This window comes from Camelus bactrianus, chromosome 3, assembly GCF_048773025.1.
Source record: "Camelus bactrianus isolate YW-2024 breed Bactrian camel chromosome 3, ASM4877302v1, whole genome shotgun sequence".
Lineage (NCBI taxonomy): Eukaryota > Metazoa > Chordata > Mammalia > Artiodactyla > Camelidae > Camelus > Camelus bactrianus.
In genome coordinates this window covers 47,551,735-47,571,065 of record NC_133541.1, presented here as the reverse complement: position 1 = coordinate 47,571,065, position 19,331 = coordinate 47,551,735, and the positions used below count along the sequence as shown (strand labels likewise).

At 44.2% G+C, this 19,331-nt stretch overlaps 1 long non-coding RNA gene across 1 annotated transcript in view; it reads left to right on the top strand.

Annotated features, from left to right (window-relative positions):
• Nucleotides 1–19,331, top strand: part of LOC141576314 (uncharacterized) — a 361,571-nt gene that overhangs the window by 230,213 nt on the left and 112,027 nt on the right. The window contains exon 4 of the long non-coding RNA XR_012504666.1: nt 13,823–13,968. This is a non-coding gene — a long non-coding RNA (uncharacterized LOC141576314). The remainder of the gene's footprint in view (nt 1–13,822; nt 13,969–19,331) is intronic.

Sequence of the window (19,331 nt, the reverse complement as noted above, 5' to 3'; positions counted from 1 at the left end):
ACCCTCTCTCATAACTAAAGAGCATCCTGTTCCTTTTCAGGCCTCCATTCCTGAGGCTCATGATGCTTTCATGGCTTTTCTCCTTTAGTATTAGCCTTTACCTGAGTGCTTCCGTGGTTAGGAGTCAGGCCACAGAGCAGTGTTTCCAAGTGACACTGCCCCCTGGCAGAATCAGCTCCTGTAGACATCAAGACACCCATTCCCTGAGTGCGAGGGGCAGAAAAGCAATCTGATTAAAGATCCCCAAACTAAACTATGACTGATAGCACCCTTTCAACCTGCCCTCTAGAGCTTTCAACATGAGGAGGTAGGGAAATCCTTTCATCTCTTGAATCATCTTAAATCAGCTCTAGGAACTTGGAGATTGAGAGCAAGAAGTATCCAAGGCTTCTTTGCTACTGCTAGCTTGAATTTAATTCCTAATAAATACTCAGTGCATCTCAAATTTTAGTTTGATGCTTGTGATGCTTCCATGTTTAATTCAGCTTTGAGGTGGATGTTTTATAAAGCACCCTAGCTGATTCTGATGCTAGTGGTACCCAGAAACAGACTTTCATTGTGCTGCTACCCAACAACTACACATGAGCCTATCTGCCCAGCGAAGGGCTCCTAGAAGGTAAAGTAATACATGCCAACAGCGACATAGGCCCTCCTAAACTGTGTATTTTGGAAACATTTACCAAAGTGTATTTTGGGCTCTGGGAACCTAGTGCCAGGGACATTAATACATGTCAGAGGATACATACAGCATGCCAGAAAACTGGGTTAAACCAAGTTAAACAAGTATTTTTACTGTAGGACTTCTCAGATCCTTTGGCATGTCAATATACTATGATTCTCAAGGAGTAGTATATAACAAATACAAGGTTAACAAATAAAATTTAAATGACCATAGAATCCTCTGCTAAGTTTGGAGCACATATTGGGAAACTGTGATCTAGGAGTCTTTCTGGATGCATCAGAGCCATTTTCTGTTTTACATAAATGGCTACTAAAATGCTTGATTTGGCTGTATAAAATAATACTGTATATGTAAATGTATGTGGGCAGCAACATATATACACACCAAACAGTAAATATCACACGTTGAATAATACACCATCTCATGTGTCACAACGAGTGTCAGTATACCGTTTCATTTAATCTTCATAATAATCCTGTGAGGAAGATATTATTATTTCTATCTGACAGTGAAGAAACTTGGATAAGGTCAAACTTAAGTAAAATTCCCTGTTCAGTCTAGAGGCACAGCTGACTGAGAACCCATGAGAACACAGTCTACAAAAAGGGCATCCTTACTACCCAAGACTTAAATCATCATCGTCATCATCAACCAGGACTAAGTCTAGATCTGAAGGAAATAGCTGTGTGACCTTAGGCAGATTGCTCTATCTCTCTGTGCTTCCATTTCTTCATCCCTAAAACAAGGATACTGGAAGAACCTGCCTCTGAGGACTACTGTTAAGAATTAAACGCGACAGTGTGCACCAAATTCTTCCAGCGGAGTTTGGCATACAGGAAGTGCTCGGCAAACAGGGCCACAGCTAGCACGCAGGATGTCGTTTTTGCTAGTGAGGGAAAAAGCTGTCCTTTTTGGGCAGACACACTGGAAAAGGCAGCCCTTCCTTTGGGCTGCCTCAGGCTGGTGCCTGGCCTCTTATCTCGGTGAGCAGGGTATCCCCCTCGGCTGGCCGCCTTTCACCTAGTCACAGCCCATAACACTGAAGGCGGCAGAGGCTGGGACTAGATGTTAGCTGTAGTAATTCCACGTGAGGGTGGGAATGAGGCTGAACCGGGATTCTCCCGCGGCCATCCTTGCCGATGACTTGGGGAGGGGGGGGGGCGTGTTAAGTGACGTGGCTGCATCTCACTTCTCAGATGCACAGTGCTGCGTTTAGCAGATGCTCATCTTGATAAATTGCAGTGAGAACAAAGGCATAAAGACAGCTGATTTTCTTTTTCTGTGCTTGGTACCAGCTGATCTTACTTCCTCTTTCTCGGAGAGCTTCCCTGACAGAGGCGACTTGCTTTTTCAAATTTGGTCATCGCCCTCTGGCTTTCCTGTGTGAGTCAGCCTGGCTGCCCTTGTGCCCCCGGCTCCCTCCCGCGTGTGTGTCTGCAGTCGCTGGGCCCGACCTCCCTAGGTAATCCCCCTCTGCCTGGGGGGAGCGTCCCCGCCCACGCTGCTGCCTGGGGACGTGCGCCTGGACGGGACGTGAGTCACGGCACCGTCCTCCGCAGCTGCAACTATTATTGGAATGCCTGGGCACGCAGCGCACGCTCGCTGCCCGGATTTCACAGTCCTGTGCTCGGAGACCTGCAAATCCCACCGCGCGGCCGGAGGTTCCACCTGGGTGATCACAAGGTGCTTTGTACTAAAGTCGGAAAGTTTCTCAGAAAGGTCTCTTTAGGCCAGGCATTCTGGCATTACGCATTCTCTCAACACCAACTGCGTGTCTCCAGCGTGTGCCCAGCAATGTGCCTGCCGTTATGGGTGGCTCAAAAGAAATCGTTCTGGAGTTCCACCTTAAATTTAGAGGAGGACACAGCGAAATGAAAAGCGAGAATGAATGTTGTATATCAGAGAGGGGGGAGGACAGATCTCTTTGGGCATAGGCACATGGGAGAGATAACCTGGGAGGAGAGAGGGAAAGAGGAGGAGACTGAGAAAAGGAATGTGTTTGAAGGACCCCAGCGATATGAGAAGTCTGGATAAAGATGTGGAGGGCAGAATGAGTTGGTCTTATTTATATGAAACTAAGTATTGTGCTAAACTGGAATTCTGAAGCTCTTTCTCTGTGCCAGGGTGACTGATAACCTGTATTGTCAGAGCCTTTACTGTTCTGAGTAGTGAACTTGCCATTTACACAATTCCTGTCTCCCTTTTAATAGATGAGGTGCAGGAAGGTTAAGTCCTGAGTTCAAGGTCATGTACCCAAGCAGGCTGCCTTTTAAGCACTGTGACTCAGGGTGAGAATAGATATTTTTTCCAGGGTAAGAAAAGATATTTTTTCCAGGTGGATATTTGCAGGCAGGGGAAATAGGTTTAGTTCATTGATTTGTCTATGCAATCTGGTGTGGAGCCCACCTCTTATAGGCTAAATCTTGATTTATGCCTAGCTGGCAGGGATCTCAGGAAAGTTCTGGTGCTCGTTACAAGTTGGATAGTCCTGGAGACCAAGCATGGGTCCTGAGCTCAGGACTCCCAATTCCATGTTGGTCTGGCACTGGCTGAGGTACCAAGGGAGGGGGAGAGAGAGCAGTTACCTTCCTCACTGTCACTATTTGACAAAAACATGAGAACATGAGAGTGATAGAAAAAGAAAAAGAAAAAAAAAAAAACCCACAAACCTTTGGCTACAGCATTTTTGGATCCTAAGTAATAAAACCAAAAAGGAAAAAAGCAGCTCCTGCGGCAACATGGAGGAGGATCCTGAAAGAGTTGCAGGTGGGCTGTGTCAGAGGTGCTTCAGCAGTGGGTGTGCAGAAAGAGAACGAGGGCTGAGAAATTCCTCTTCAAGTTGCAAACACACACAGCATCCCAGGATGCCTAGGAGCTGCCCCTATCACTTCTTTCCCCCAAGGACAAAGGACAGGGAAGAGAGCCTGTGACTCACTTCACCTGACAAGATGGTGCTGGTTCAGGCACTTCCATAAGTAAAAAGCAGTGGGTCTTACCCTCTGCCCAGGGGCCAGTATCATCCTGAGGCTTTCTTCTTCCAAAGAGTAGCCACCTTATAAAGGGAAGAGAAAAGCTAGCCTTTTGTCTGTGGCTTGAATGCAGCTGTTCAAATTAACATGGAGAAGGAGGCTTAAGTGTCCACCTCACAGACTGGGCCAGTGTGGAGCTTGGGATTGGCAGAGAGGAAGTGGAGGTTTGGGGCATCTTTTTATTCCTTGATCTGAAAGAGAAAACTTACACTTCTTCAGTTAAGACAAGCTGAAGGAGACTGGAAGGTTCCCTGAGGGACAGCTACTCATAAACTGGGTCATTGAGTTCTCTCCCCACCTCCTCTCATCCTCTCAGAGACGTCTGGGGATGCACATCTCAGCATCCTCCTCACCCCAAGTCCAGCAAGTCCTGGTCCAAAGAATGAAAGATGCCCGTTTGAAGTTAGGATAATCTCATTGGACGCTTATAGAACACATGGTAAGGACTTTACTGGAATCTTTTCCTTATAATTCTCTCAGCCCCTGTGAGAGACATCCTGTCACCATCCTCATTTTTTCAGATGAGAAAACTGAGGCACAATAAAGCCTCTGAAATCTGATTTAAAAGCTGCTACTTTTAGTACACCTGAAACTAACATGATATTGTACATCATCTAGAGTTCAATTTTTTAAAAATAATAATAAAATAAAATAAATATAAGCTGCTACTTTAATAGGCCTCTAATGAACAGGCATCTTTCAGTGATTACAGTAAATGATTTTTAACCAAAATAAAGCAATTCACTTGATGATAATATGCAAACAAGCAGCTATTGGGTTGAAGACTAGAAGAAATGGTAAGTTTCCCATGAGTGTGTGTGTGTTTGTGTGATGATAAAGAAAGGCAACAGCCCAAAGGAAGTATTCATTTTCTAAGGCATTTGGTTGAACTCTTTTGTGGCGAAGCAATGTTGCATTAGAACTACTTAACTGGGGAAAAGGGCATTTAAAACCACCAGTAACACTAAAAGAACTCAAAACCACCACACTGTTTTTGCCAAAGTAATATCACCAGATAACTATGCTAAAAAATGAACCATGTAGCCAAAGGTCAGGACACCCTGGGAACGGAGTCTCCTGTTTGCATGTCCCCTCTGTTCTGTGTCTCCTAATTACAAGGACAGTTTTGCTCACGTACACTTGGGGACTTAAGACTTTTCAGTGTGCGTTCCAGACTTTTCAATGTGACCTCCCTGAAAACCCTTCCCAACAATTCCTCCAAAATACAGAACCAGAAACTGCTCCTGCCTTGTCAGTTCAAAGTTCACATCAGGACAGAGGTCTTCAGAGAATGAAATGGTACGCTTTGGGCATAAACAACCATTGTAAAGGAGATGATTTAGGAAATTTAGAAAAAGAAGGATCTGCAATTATTCAATCCAAAGTCGACTGACAAACTTTTCAGTTCATCTTGTTTAAATCATGACCATCAGAAGCCTACTGTTTAGTATTTTTCAAAAAAAAAATTTCACATTCTTGAGGTTTTTTGTTTTTTTTATTTGTTTTTGTTTTTAGATCTACTTCATACTCTGAATACTCATAGACCTTTTCAGGACCTCAGCAAAACAGAACTGTGAAAAAATAAAATCCAAACAAACCCCAAATAAAATTGATCAGCAACATTTTCAACTGAACCTTAAAACCAATCAAAATGAATTTCTCCCCGTAAAACCACCAGTGAATTGTACAGAATCAGAACTGAAAGTATACCTTTTCTTAAACCATTGAATTAGACAAAATGGGAACATCAATATATTTTCCAAATTTGTATTCCAATTAGTTCAACTTTCTTAGTTTCTCCCCATTTCCCATTAAACATGAAAAAGTCCCACTGGTTGGTATCAAGAATTTCAACACTTCTGGATCTACTAAAGGACGTGGTCAAAGCAAGGAAGATGACCGTTAAGACCATACTACTAGAGAGGGTGTCCCACCCACTGTCATAACTCGTGAATGCTCCAGCTTTGTCATCTTGGGCAATAGAAAGATGACCGTTGGGTTGGACTCTGCCCATACACTTCTAAGCAGTCACACATGACAAAAGAAGCTACAGCCTTTGTGATCATGGGTTTCCAGGCAAACCCTGGAAGCAGAAGCAGCTTTTGAACAAAGCAAGGCATGAGTTGAGGAGTTTTAATCCTGAGCTGACCTCTCCCCTCTTCTTTTATTTTCCCACTCTTTCAATCCAGGGACAGGTGAGCATGGAAGGTAAAGCCACTTCTTACAGAAAGATGATCCATATATTAAACAGTGCAGGGAAGAGAGGTTAAGAATCAGAAGACTTGGTTTCCAGTCTTCATTTGGCCTTTAAATAGCATTTAAAGTTTAAGCAACTCATTTGTCTCAGAGTCAGTATTCCCATCTGTAGAATGGGATGATAGTACCTACCCGCTGTATACAGAGCTGTGAGGAACAAAATGAGAGATGGCGTGATGCCATTTTATGTATCACATTGGTTCTTTCAAAACCTGGTTGGTGTCTCTTTCCCTTTCTCTGTCTTCTTTAAGATGCAACTTCAACTGCAGTTCATCTCTGCCATCACTAAAGTTCCAAATGGAGATTACTTAAACATAGCAATCACCTCTCTAAATCAGGAGCCATCTCCTTCTGGGCACATGTGACCATATTGAATTTTATTTTCTATTTCATGAATGTATTTTTCATTGTTACATAAAATGAACTTACTCTTTTCTCTCATTTCTTCCATTAAGCCTTTAAACTCTAAACAAATTGTAATGCATCTATTTAGGAGTTAGATACGGCTGTGCCATGGTGGGAATATTAATAGAAAGTCCATATGTTTCAAGTCCTTCCGTAAAACATGAAGGAAAGTGCTCTTAGCATTCTACGTAAAACTGTACTGTTTAATATACGTGTGCAGTCATTTAAAAAAAAAAAAAAAAAGAAGGACATGGAGAGGAACAGCAGACCTTTCTTGCAGAGAGGGCTTTTAAACCAAGCATCACCCGCTGTCCCAGTCAGAGAAAGTGCTAACTAGATACAGAAACTGGAAAGACAAGTGGGGTGGGGGGTGGGGGAGCAGCTAAGGCTTTAAGCAGGCAGTTCCATCCCTTTGGAAAGGTGAACAGCCGTTTTCAGGATTTCAGGGGGCGGGATGGAGAAGTGGGAAACCTTCTGAGTCAGATCTTTATTGTGTGGCTTCACACAGTAGCATGTGTGCATTCCAAATCCTGGAATGAGATCCCAAGGTGAAAAAAACATCTCTCTGGGGATTTTCCATTCTTGTGGGTTTCCCAGGCCTCCGCTGGTCTCCAGAGTTCCTGACAGTTGGAGGTCAGAGGATCAGAGGAAGGCAGAGCAGCAAGGGGCTTTGAGGATCCTCCAGTCCAACCTTTTCATTTTTTTCATTTCACACACAACGCCCAGAGACTAGGGAGCAGGGCCCCCCTTAGAGTGCACAGACTTTGAAAAAGCTAAAAGAAATGTCTTCCCTGTAACCGACTGATCGCCAGGCTTGAAGCCTGCTTAGCAATGCCCTGACTTTTTTTCCTCAAGTCTCAATAAGGGTGACTCTCCAGTGCCGAATGGCAGAACCCCAGAGGCATCCCTCCCCTGCCTGCTGGAAGGGAGCACAAGGTGAGCTGTCAGCACCTTCGGCGGGAGCTGGGTTGTTGCTTCCTGGCCATGGTGCAGCCCGGGATTTGTTTGTATAAAGGACCAGAGATTGATGGGTCAGACAGCTCTCTAGCTTTTGCATGTTGGGGAGAAAAATGTCTTGGTAAACACAATAGGAACAGCAGCCTGAATTGAAAGGAGCACACGGCATCCACGGAGCCCACGTTCCCTTCCACCCCCAACCCTGACCGCCCAACACACACACCCCTGCACATATTTCTTGCTTCTCAGCTCTTGCCTGACATGCTGCCTCCAGTGCTTATTTTGAAATACCAACTGAGAAGGTTCCACAGGCCTCTGTCCTGTAGTCAAGCTCCCCAGTCTCCCTTTGGAAGCTGCGGGCAGCCGGCCAGCCCCTGTTAAATTAGACAAGCCTAGAAAGGGGAGTCCCCCCCCACCTCACCCCGAGCCTTGACTCAGGCCCCTGAGCCGTGCTGTGCGTTACATCTGGCAGCCAGAAGCGCTAGAACAGCCCCCTCCCTGGAGGCCCTGGGCCGCCCAAAGGTTGTCTAGAGTTCCTGCCCCTTATCAGCCTCTCCCTGGCTTCTGCCTAAGCTATCAGAGCCTTCAGCAGCCTGGACACCAGGGCTGCACACAGCAGCTTCATGTTTGATTAAAAAGGAAGCCGGCCTCCTTCTCCATCTTCTTGTCTAGGCCTGTTTGGAGATAATCCTGGCCAAGATATGCCCTGCAGATCACTTAAAATCCTTCCACCTTGCTCACTGCCTCCTCTTCTGTTTCAACACCCCACACCCTTTAATTTTTTCTAAAGATTAGAAGGAAATTAATTTGTCCTCAAAACTAAAAGGCTAGAGCACCCATCACTGTGATGTCCAACTTTTTTTTTTCTGCTTCACCTTCTGATGTTTTATGTGATAATTAGAGTCTTACTTTTGTATTATAAAATGCACCTAGTTGTGTGTCTCTGAATTTCTTGGTAAGTACTTGCAAATCAAGTTGTACATTTCCACTTGCCAACTGAAAGAGGCAATATGTACTTGGATAGTTAGGTGTAAGGGGCCAGCCTTTAGTATAATGAACATTTATGAAGCACCTACTGTTTGCCTAGCCCCTGTGCTAGAACTCTGGAGACACAGAGATGACAAGGCATACACCTGCCTCCTGTAAGATTATTCTCAGTCTTCTTCTCTATGAGAGAACATAATTCTAATCAGTGCTTAATTCTCAAATGATTTTTTTTCCAGAGGGGTGAGGGTACCTGAGTACCTGTATATATTTATACAAATATCGGGGATCTAAACTTGCAGATGACAACATTTAGAAAAGAGCAAATCTGCTTTACACAACTAGAAGCCTTAAGAGTGCATAACGCTTGAGTGCATGTTATATGTATTTCTTAGCTATCGTCTGTGAAATGTGGATCGATACTGCGCTCTGTTAGATATTTGATAAATACAGGAAGAGGATAAAAAGGAGGGAGCAAAATCTCAGTGTCTCCTTGTGGATAGTAGAAGGGGCTTGCAAGGGTAGGGAGCTAATGAGAAAACCCGAGAAGACAATGATGAGACCCCTTCAGAAGGTTAGATCAGTGATCTTCAGAGTGGAGTGCAAAAAAAATACGATCTTCTGTTTATATTTAAGCTTATTAAAAATTTAAAAAGACTAATATTAAACTTTACTAATATTTAACAAAGGGTTGGCTGTAGTTTATGTATACTATATATGCTACTATACACATATACAGTATACACATATATACATAATATATGTATATAGAGTTGACTCTGGAACAACACAGGTTTGAACGGTGTGGGTCCCCTTATTCAAGGATTTCTTTCAGTAAGTACTACAGGATTACATGATCCGGGCCAGTGTAAAGGTGTACGCGGATTTTCGACTAGACTGTGGGTCAGCACCCCTAACCCCTGTGATGTTCAAGGGCGTTATACATACATATTCGGTCGTCCCCTGGTACCCATGGGGCATTAGTTCTGGGACCCCCAAGGTTACCAATATCAGTGGATGCTCAAGTCTCTTATATAAAATGGCATAGGATAGTTGGCCCTTTGTCTGTAGATACAGGTATGAAATGCCTCCTCAAACTTCTATTATTGATAGGCTACATAAGCAAAACATGTGAGGAGACCACTGATGGATAAGAAGCAATAAAGATAAAAGTTAAGATCCACAGCTGCATGCTCCAAATTGTGAAGTGAGGACAGAATAAGAGAATACCAAAGTTAGCATCCTGGAGAATAGAACCCAATGAGTATACAAAGATGGCCACTGATTAATTCCTTCCCTCTCTGTACGCACAGACTTTCTCCCCTTCAAGAGGCAGACCCCACTTGAATCAGGACTTGTAACCCTCCTTGACTCATAGAATATGGCAGAAGTGACGTTTTGGGACTTGTTCCCCCAGGCTGTTAAAGGTCTGGTAGCTTCTACTTCCTCCCCCTGGGAAGCCAGAAGCTGACCCCCTGAGTGAGACTGAGCCGTGAGGAAGCCTAAGTTAGCCACGGGAGAGGCACCAAGGCACCAGATATGCATGTGAAGTCCTCTTGGATCTTCTAGCCCGGCCAGCCGCCAACTGAATGTAGCTGAGTGAGTGACCAAGCTGACACCACAGGGAGCAGAAAAGCCCCACAGAATCCTGCCTGAATTCCAAACCCCCAGAACTCAAAAAAAAAAAAAAAAAAGGGAATTATTATTTTAAGGCACCAAGTTTTGGAGTGTAGTTTGTTGCACAACAATACATAATAAAATAGTCATACGTTATGGTTCAGGAATTGGCCCTAGAAACAAACATATTTACCAAATTTCCTCTGTTTACTTGTTGCCACCTTAGACAGGAAAACAAAATCATGGTGACCAAGAGTATGTCGTCAGTGAAATCCTAGGGCTAGGATGAGCCCAGAAGACAAGGGGACAGTCTTAGCAAATTTACAAAGTATTGTTTTAAAAGAAAAAGTCGCAGATGGATACAAAACACTTAGGGATTTTGGTATTTTGCAATAACCAGGAATCTCGGCACTGGTGATTATTTTGCCTTTTCCTTTGTCAAAAGTTTTCTCCCTTCCATCCTTTGGGGAACGTTTCTTTCTTTAGCTCTACAGGCCAGCTTGTCTGTTCTGCAATTCTTTGTTAGGGCTGGAGGTCTGGGAACTACATTTCCCAGCATCCCTTGCCAGCAGATTTTTGCATCATGTTCTGACAACGAAGTTGAAAGAGGTAGAAGCCGCGTGATTGCTCCCCTGTCAGTTTGTATTAGATCCCAGATGTTTCCCTTTGAATCATCCACCTCAGTCAGTGCTGGAAGCAGATGAGACCACCAGCAGTTTCCTGTAGCCCTTGAAGCTTCCTGACTCTGAAAAACTAGCAGCAAATTGGAAAGCTCATTGCTTTCTCTGACCTACCCGCCTCTACCTACCCTACACCTACCCTGAAAGGTGTAGTTGGGGTTCCAGGGACAGAGGAAATTAGCATTTTTCCTTTCAATTAATCAAAGAATGTTTTGTAGGTAGGGTCACAGTCACCAGATTTAGCAAACAACAAGAGGTCACCTAGTTAAATTAGAATTGTGGATTAAGAGTGTAGTAGGCAGAATCACGTCCCACAAAAGAGGTTCCTCTCGTAATCCCTGGAACCTGTGGGTGTACGACCTTACATGGCAAAAGAGCTTTCACGTGTGAGGAAGCAAATCGGCCTGGAAGTGGGGAGAATCTCTGGGATCATGCAGCTGGGCCCAGTCTCATCAGTGAGCCCTTGAGAGTAGAGAACCCTTGCCATCTGCAGTCAGGGGGAGGTGTGATTAAGGAAGAAGGGTCAAAGAGCCGCAACCCTGCAGCCTTTCAAGATGGAGGAGGAAGGCTGCGCTAAGGAATGTGTGCAGCTTCAGGCACTGGGAAAGGTAAAAAAAAAAAAAAAAAAAAATTGTCCCCTAGAGCCTCCAGCGGGAATGTAGCCCCACTGACACCTTGATTTTAGCCCAGTGAGAATCATGTCAGACTTCTGAACTCCATAGCAGTAAGATAATACATTTCTGTTATTTAATCCACTAAGTTTGTGATCATTTGCTAACAGCAGCAATAGAAAATTAGCACACCAGAAACTGACACAACATTGGCAACTGACTATACTTCAATTAAAAAAAAAAACTAATAAAGCAGATAGATTTTTGGTATAATTATGGCCATGTAATATTTAGAACACACATATTTAAGACTATTTCTATTTTGAAAGTAAAATTTAATTGTGGGTCCTGTATTTCACCCATCAATTCTATTTATAAGCAAGTAGGATTCCAAAGCTCTTGTACATCTTTGCCTAGAAACCTAGGCCACTTACGATGTGCCAGACACCTAAAATAGGCAATTTATCTCTTCTGTTTCATTAGATCCTCACAGCTCTCTGGGGTAAGTATGATTGATGGCTATTTTCCAAACAAGGTAGCTGAGTCTGTGCAAAATCCAACAATTTGTTTAATGCAAATTTTTCGCGGTGGAGGAACTGGGAGTGGGTCAGGTCGGTCTGACTCCAAAGCCCATTATGCTGAGTTATCTCTGTCTCGTTGGCTAGGTTATTCCTCCACTTGTCAGCTTGCTTTCATCACTGGAGCCCCCAAAGCTAACCCCTCCTGCTGCTTCCACATCCTCTCCACCCACTGCCTCCTGTAATCTGATTCTGCCCAGTAATCTGATTTCTGCCTCCCCTCCCCACCTCTTCTGTACCATCAAAACTACTTTCTCAAAGGTCACTGGTGGCCTCTAATCTGCCATCACTTCTTAGTCACCCTCCTCTGTGCCCTCCCAGCAGTTTCCCCCTCCCTTCCAAGCATGCCTCCCCCCCCCCCCTTCCACACGCAGGGTGCTTTGATGTCCTGCTGAATCTCCTCCTGCCACTCTGATGACTTCTTTATGTGACGGTTAATTTTGTGTGTCGACTAAGGGATGCCCAGATAGCTAGTAAAACGTTATTTCTAGGGTGTCTGTGAGGATGTTTCTAGAAGAAACTAGCATTTGAACCCATAGACAGAGTGAGGAAGACAGCCCTCACCAATGCAAGTGGGAGTCATCCAACCTGCCGAGGCCCTAAGTAGGAAAAAAAAAAAAAAAAGGTAGAGGAAGGGTGAATTTGCTCTTGGCTTGAGCCAAGATATCCATCTTCTTCTATTCTTAGACCTTGGTGCTCCTGGTTCTTGGGCCTTCAGACTCAGACTGGGACTTAAATCATTGGTTCCTCTGGTTCTCAGGCTTTTGGGCTTGGGCTGGAACCATACCACAGGCTTTCCTGGGCCTCCAGCTTGTGGACAGAACACTGTGGGACTTCTTAGCATCCATAATAATGTAGGCCAACCCTTTAATTATCTCTTAAGTGTGTGTGTATATGTAATGTGTATATATATATATGTATGTCTGTGGGACAGCCCTGGTTCTTGTCTCTCTTTTCTTTTAAATTTCATTTCAAAACTCTCCTGGAACTCTCACCATCATAGCTTGAGCTCTCATCTTTGCTGAAGATTCCCAAATCTTATCTCCAGCCCTGCCTTCTCCCCAGCTCTCGTCTCACATCTACAAGTACCTGCTGGGCAATCCCATCTTGATGCTTAAAAGCAGGCCTACCCCACCCTCCACGTGGCTCGCCTGCCCACCTTCTGCAGTGGGTGGAAGGCCCAGGCGCTACCCACACACAGGTGCCAGATGTCATCCCTTTATGACTCTGGCCTCTCTCCCTGACCGAAATCACTGAGGAGTCACTAGGCCCCAGAAATTCTGTTCTTTAGAATATCTTTTGCATTCCTTTCTTCCTGTGTAGCATGGTTCCCTCCCCCAGGTCTTAGCTGCTGCCTCCTGCCTCAGAGGCCCTGAACCTAGCAGCACACCTGGAAATACTGCAGGTGCCTAGACCCCACCCTCCCAAAGATTCAGTTGCTTTAGGATAGGGCCCAGGTAGCAAATGCTTGTAAATCTTCTCCAGGTGTATTGAGTTTCTATGGCTGCTACCAAATGACCACAAACATGGTGGCTTACAAGAACACAAATTGATTCTTACACTTCCAGAGATGCCAGGACTCTGCAGTGAGTGTCCCTGGGCCAAAGTGAAGGCGCTGCTCCCTCTGGAAGCCCTAGGGGAGAATCTCCTGCCTTGCCTTTTCCAGCTTCTAGAAGCTCTATCTTTCCTTCATTCGTGGCCACATCATGTGGCCTTTTCTCTGCCTGTTTCTGTTAGCACATTGCCTCCTTCTCTTCCATAAGTCAAATTTTCCTGTTTGCATGCTAACAAGTATACTTGGGATTACATTTAGGGTCCACCTAAATAATCTAGGGGAATCTCTGCATCTCAGGATCCTAAAGCACATCAGTAAAGTATTTTTTGCCATAGAAGGTACCACTCACAGGTTTCCGGGATTAAGCCCTGAATATCCTTGGGGGCCGTCAGTAAGGCTAACCTACCAGGTGAGGTTAATTTGCCATCAAGTTTGAGAACCACTCATAACTCAGCAACTTTGTTCCAGGCTCACCGTATTCCTGACACATCTGTTATAACATGGCCCCTGTTGAAGTGCCATCAGAGCTCACCTCTGCTTTGAGAAGACATTCCCTACTCCTTAATGGAGAAGAACCCCGTCCACGCCGACCCGAAGACTCCTTACGTAACAAGGTATGTTCTCCCTCTGTCCTATAGGAACATTTTGCTTCAGGTAAGCTGACTTTCCCAGACTGTGCCTGGCATTCTGACGGGCTTATTTGGCTGGTGCTGTTTCACTGATACGTAAGGCTCTCCTCGTCGTCCTGTGCTTGCTCAGATCTTACCCGTGTGCCAAGCTGTATCCTTTCCCTCAGGCAGCTGTAAGAAAGCACCACAGACTAGATGGCTTAAGAAAAACACCTAGAAGTTGGTCTCACAGTGCTGAAGGCTAGCAGTCTAAAATCAGAGGGTCAGCAGGGCGGTTGCCTTCTGAGAGCTGTGAGAGAAGGACCTGTTCCAGACTGTTCTTCCGTCTTCTCCCTATGTCTCTCCACTTTGTCTTCTCTCTGCATGTCTTCCCCAAATTTCCCCTTTTTATAAGAATACCCGTCCTCTTGGATTAGGGAGGACGCTTATGGACTCACTTTAACTTGCTTACCTCTATGAAGACCCTATCTCCAAATAAGGCCACATTCTGAGGTCCCAGGGGTTCGGACTTCAGTGTGGGAAGGTTTGGAGGGGGACACAGTTCATCCTGTAACACTAGCCTATCACAGTCCTATTTGGTTCCTGAAGTCTTTAGCCTTCTCTGCAACTTAGGCTGAAAGCCCCTCCTTCATCTGAATAATACAGCAGTTTATACCCATTCACTTGGTAAGAGAGCAGACTCAACCTTGACTGCATCTCCTGAGTTGTCTTCGAACAGTTACTTTGTGTGTGTGTATATGTACCCTCCCCATACAGAATATGAGCTCCTTGAAGACAGCTGTTGTGTCTTACTGATCTCATTACACTCAAGATATTACAGTAGGTACTCAACATATATTTGCTGATGTAATTTCAGAAAATTTGAGAGAGTTATTTAGGGGAGGGGAGTGGGCAGAGACTAGCCCAATGATGAGATACGATCTAATACAGTATAGCACTGAGTAAAGGATTCCTTGGGTATATCTGTTGGAGAGAATCTAAAAGAATGCTTTAAGGTGGTGTGATGCTTCAAAGCTCTGAGCTGACAGAAGGGAAAGGGGCGGGGAGGGGAGAGAAAGAAGGAAAGCGAGTCTCTGGGTAGTCTAACTAATCTGTCTAAAAGCTGGTGAGCCAAGGTTAACAGCACTTTGCATCATCAGCATCTACCTCTCCCACCGCAGTCCTCACTCTTTCATGATAACATGCTGCTTCAGAGGACTTATCAAGCTGAGGCAGGCAGCCTGAGTCGGGCGCCCCGCCAGACCTCTGCTGGTGGCCTTGTATCCTGTCTACTTGCTCTAGGTTACTATTCTGCCCATGGGGCAGAGACACTGGTCACTTTCACAGAAACAGCGTACAGATTAATGAGTGGGGGACTGTCAGGTTGAGAAACGTAAAGGCTTGTCTGCATAGGGAGTCTTTATTTTAGCATGAGAGTTAAGAGGACTGAAAGAGGGGAAGTCTCCCATATTACAGAGAGGCACCGGAGCGTCCAAGTGTGTCATTCCTCCAGAGAAGAGTATGTCTGAGTCCCATTAAGAAAACGATGAAGCAGGGGCTTGATTCCAGTGCTATCAATAAACTCCTTCATCTTGAAATCTCGTGGAGCTTTAAAAACCTTCATCTTGACTGGTTTATCAGCGTCAGGGCTTAGTCCCTCCTGCCCCGCCCTGCTGTCCCGGGAACCACGTGCCTTCCATGTCTATTTGACACAGCTGGGCCCCAGTTCCTGCTGCTTGAGTTTCAGCTTGGTTTCTGGTTATCATGCTCGGGTCACACCAGCTGTCCCTTCCTGGTGTTGACACTGGGAGAGACGGGAGTCTGTTCAGTGTCACCCTGACTTCCTCAGAGGTGGGGGCTTTCCATGGGCGTTTTTTTGTTTTTTTGTTTTGTTTTGTTTTTTAGCTCTGTGCCCCTGGCCTTTCCTCTTCTTCTCCACTGGACCCTGGGCACCCAGGAATGGCTCCCTCCTCTGCTGCAGTTCCTGTGTGCTTACCAAGCACGTGGGACTGAGAGCATTCTCAGGGTCTCGTCCTTTCTTGGCAGCTGCCACAGTGGGAGAAGGAGGAGGAATCTCTAGGCATCCGATGCTTGCCTGAGCGGGCTGCCCTTCCCTCGCCAAACTCCAAGTGCGGGGTTGGGCTCCTCCCCGTGCTCACCAGCACTCCTGGAGCAGCTGGGGGTTATTTTTGCAATCAGGGTGGTCAAGGAACAAGAGTGCCATTGCCCAAGGCTTTGCTCGGTGTGGGACTGTCCAGGAGGTCCGAGGTGAGGGTGGAGTAGGGCAGGTTGATCAGCTCCAGTGAAAGGGAGCTGGTCTGGTGTTGGCCTGGCCCACATACCTTCTCAAAGTCCCTTCTGTAGTCTTGCCTTTCAACTTTGAAGCTATTCCCACGAGGCCATGGGTCTGGGTTATGTCATTTTAGCCCACCAAGCTGTTCAAACAATTCTGGACATTTGACCTTCAAGCATTTATGCAAGCGGATGACCTGTCCTTGCCCTCGCCTATGTGGATTTGGAACATAGTTCCTCTTCTGTTATCTATCTGAATGATTGACCTAGCCTTAATGTGCATGCCTGATAAATTCTTTATTTTTCATGGGTAGATTTAATGCCTCTCTTCTTGTGTTTTCACATATTTTTGTGTTATATCGGTGCTGTTAAGTTGGGGACTTAGCAATTTGCTTCATACCAAATCGCATTCTACAACTTCAGGTTTATGGACAAGTAATAACAAAATCCAAAATTATAAAAACTTAGACAAAAGAGATCAAGAAACATGAGTGGATTGCTCTCTGGTAAAAGAGTAGACAAAAGCAGTGAAGGGCTGGTAGGGTGGGTCTGCTTCAGGAAATCCTTCATCGGTTCACTGGGCTATTTCCTGTAGTGTGACCTCATGTTCCTAGTCAAGGTGGCATCTGCTTCCAGGCATCGGGAGGGTGAAGCAATAAAAGTGAAACAGAGGCCGTATGTCACCCAGATCTCATGTAAGTTTCCCAGAAGCTGCTCTCTGACATTGTTGCTTGCTTCTCATTAACCAGAACTGAATCACAGGACCACGCTTAGCTGCAAGGGAGTGAGGATAACACGGCCTTTATTCAGGACAGTCATGTGCCTGCTAAAAATCGTATTAAAAAAGAGTGCATAGTAGAGGACAACTAGCAGCCTCTGTCACAAGAATATTCTAGAACTAGATTTGAGGTGTGTGTGTGTGTGTGGTTGGGGAGGGGGGTATCTTTGCAGAATGAAGAATGTCTGTTCCAAAACAGCAAATCAAATGGTTGGCTCCTGGACTATAAATCATTACCTATCCAGATAGACATACAAACATACAAATTTATATAGGTCAAAATTTACATAATATGATTATATTTTAAGTCAAGTAGACAGAGTTATATATTGGGAACGTTTTTAAAGCTATTTCTGTAAATAGTAACGACTTGTTCTAAAATGTTTTCCCCAAGATTGCAGTAATCCTCTGAACCATTAAGTTGGTCACTGACTTTAAGCAGCTTGGTCAGGCAATCAAATGGTGAAATCTCTGAAATCTCTGGGGTCCCAGTTGCCAGAATTATTTCAACCTCGTGCTGGGAAGCAATGCCCTGTGGCTCCCAAGTCTGCATATTCTGATACAGAGAAGCAGGATACTGGGGGAGATTCTGACACTTAAATTACAGCAAGGTGTGTATGTGTATGGGGTAACTGCACAGGCGGGACATCTGTCTGTGGGAAATGTAAGGAGCATCAGGTGAAATGAGGAGCTTAATACAGTTAGCACCCTCATGGACCAACTATCCTTTGGATGATGGTCTCCATCTGATAGAACTCAAAATGATCTTCTTGGTTTTAGGTTAACTTTTAAAAGGGGTTATAAAATATTTTTGCTTAATTTTGTTCTTTTCTCATTTATGGGTAAAACAAGAAAGGATTTGTTTTGTTTTGTTTTCCTCCAGAGATAATAAAATGGCAGGAGGGAGCAGCCTCTGGCTTGATCAGAAACACACAAACTTGAAAATAATCTTTGAATGTTCGTTTGCAGATATTATTAAGTAAGAAAAAAAAGTTACTGTTCTTAAAAACTGATTACATTTTTAACATATAAGTTTGTTATCTAAGGCAGAAAAGTGAATATAAAGTAGGAACAGTTCTTAACAAAAAAATCTTCTTACCTTTAATTATTAGATGACTTTATATATTTCATCCTTCCCCAGTCCCACCATATGAGAGTTCTCTGCGCTACATTTCTAAATCCCCCAGAGTGATTTTATTAATGATGCTTTGATAGAAAGTCCATCAGCAAGGCCAGGTGGTCCCAGACAAAGCAATAAATGAGGAAGACGCTTTGCAAACATTGAATGTGTTCTCTAAGGTGTAGGTTTTCTGCACTAATTTTAGCTTTGTGTAGTCATACAGGTAACTATAAGCAATTCTGGACATTGGGCATTTAGCTTATAATCGAGTGCTGCTACTCAGTTTCCATATGTGAATTTGCATTTGTTTCTAGAAATTAAATGTTCTCAGGAAATGGCAGCCTCAGTGAGCCTAGCTCAAAAAGACCTCAGTCATAGCAGGCAACACTGTGATTGTGCTGCTAGCAAGCATGGGAGCGGGTGCCTGTCCTTTTCTTCATGCACATGGAGCGGTTTGTAAGCAGACAGTATGAGGAGTTATAAAAATACTTGGAAAACTTTTTATTACATGGAATTTAATGTTTTTCCCCTCAGGATTGCATTTTGGCACACAGTTTTAAATGGCTGCTCAACCTAATAAATTAATGACAAATTTTTTTAACAAAAAATAATAACAATGACTCAAACAACAGTGTATCAAAAGCAAGAGTCAAGTCAACTGAGGCACTAAGCATACGAATACATATTTCTGTCCTTAATTACAATTAGGATGATTTTGTTTCAGCAAAAACAGTCACCCGTTTTATTAAATTTTTACTGATTTTGAATATACTGTGCTATACAGTAGGGCCTTGTTATTTATTTTATACATAGTAGTTAGTATCTACAAGTCAGAAAATTTTTTAAATTACGTGAGTTTATGAATTTATATCTGCCCTTCTGAACACAGCTGGGATAACTGAGCAGCTTTCTATTCTCCCACCTTATTTCACCCTCTTCTCCAGCTTTATTTCATCCTTATAAGATACAAACTTCCGCCAACCACAGGAATACCTACACTGTCTCTTTTACTGGAGGAGGTCTTGGTTCTTGCAAGTTATAGATTGCAGAGCCAATGTGATATGACACTTTTTTTTTTCAATCTCTCATGAAGTTGTTACACTCTGACACTAGGAGGCTGATTTATGTCTGTCCATTGGAACAGGATGCTTAGTGGACAAAGACAAATAGAATAAACAG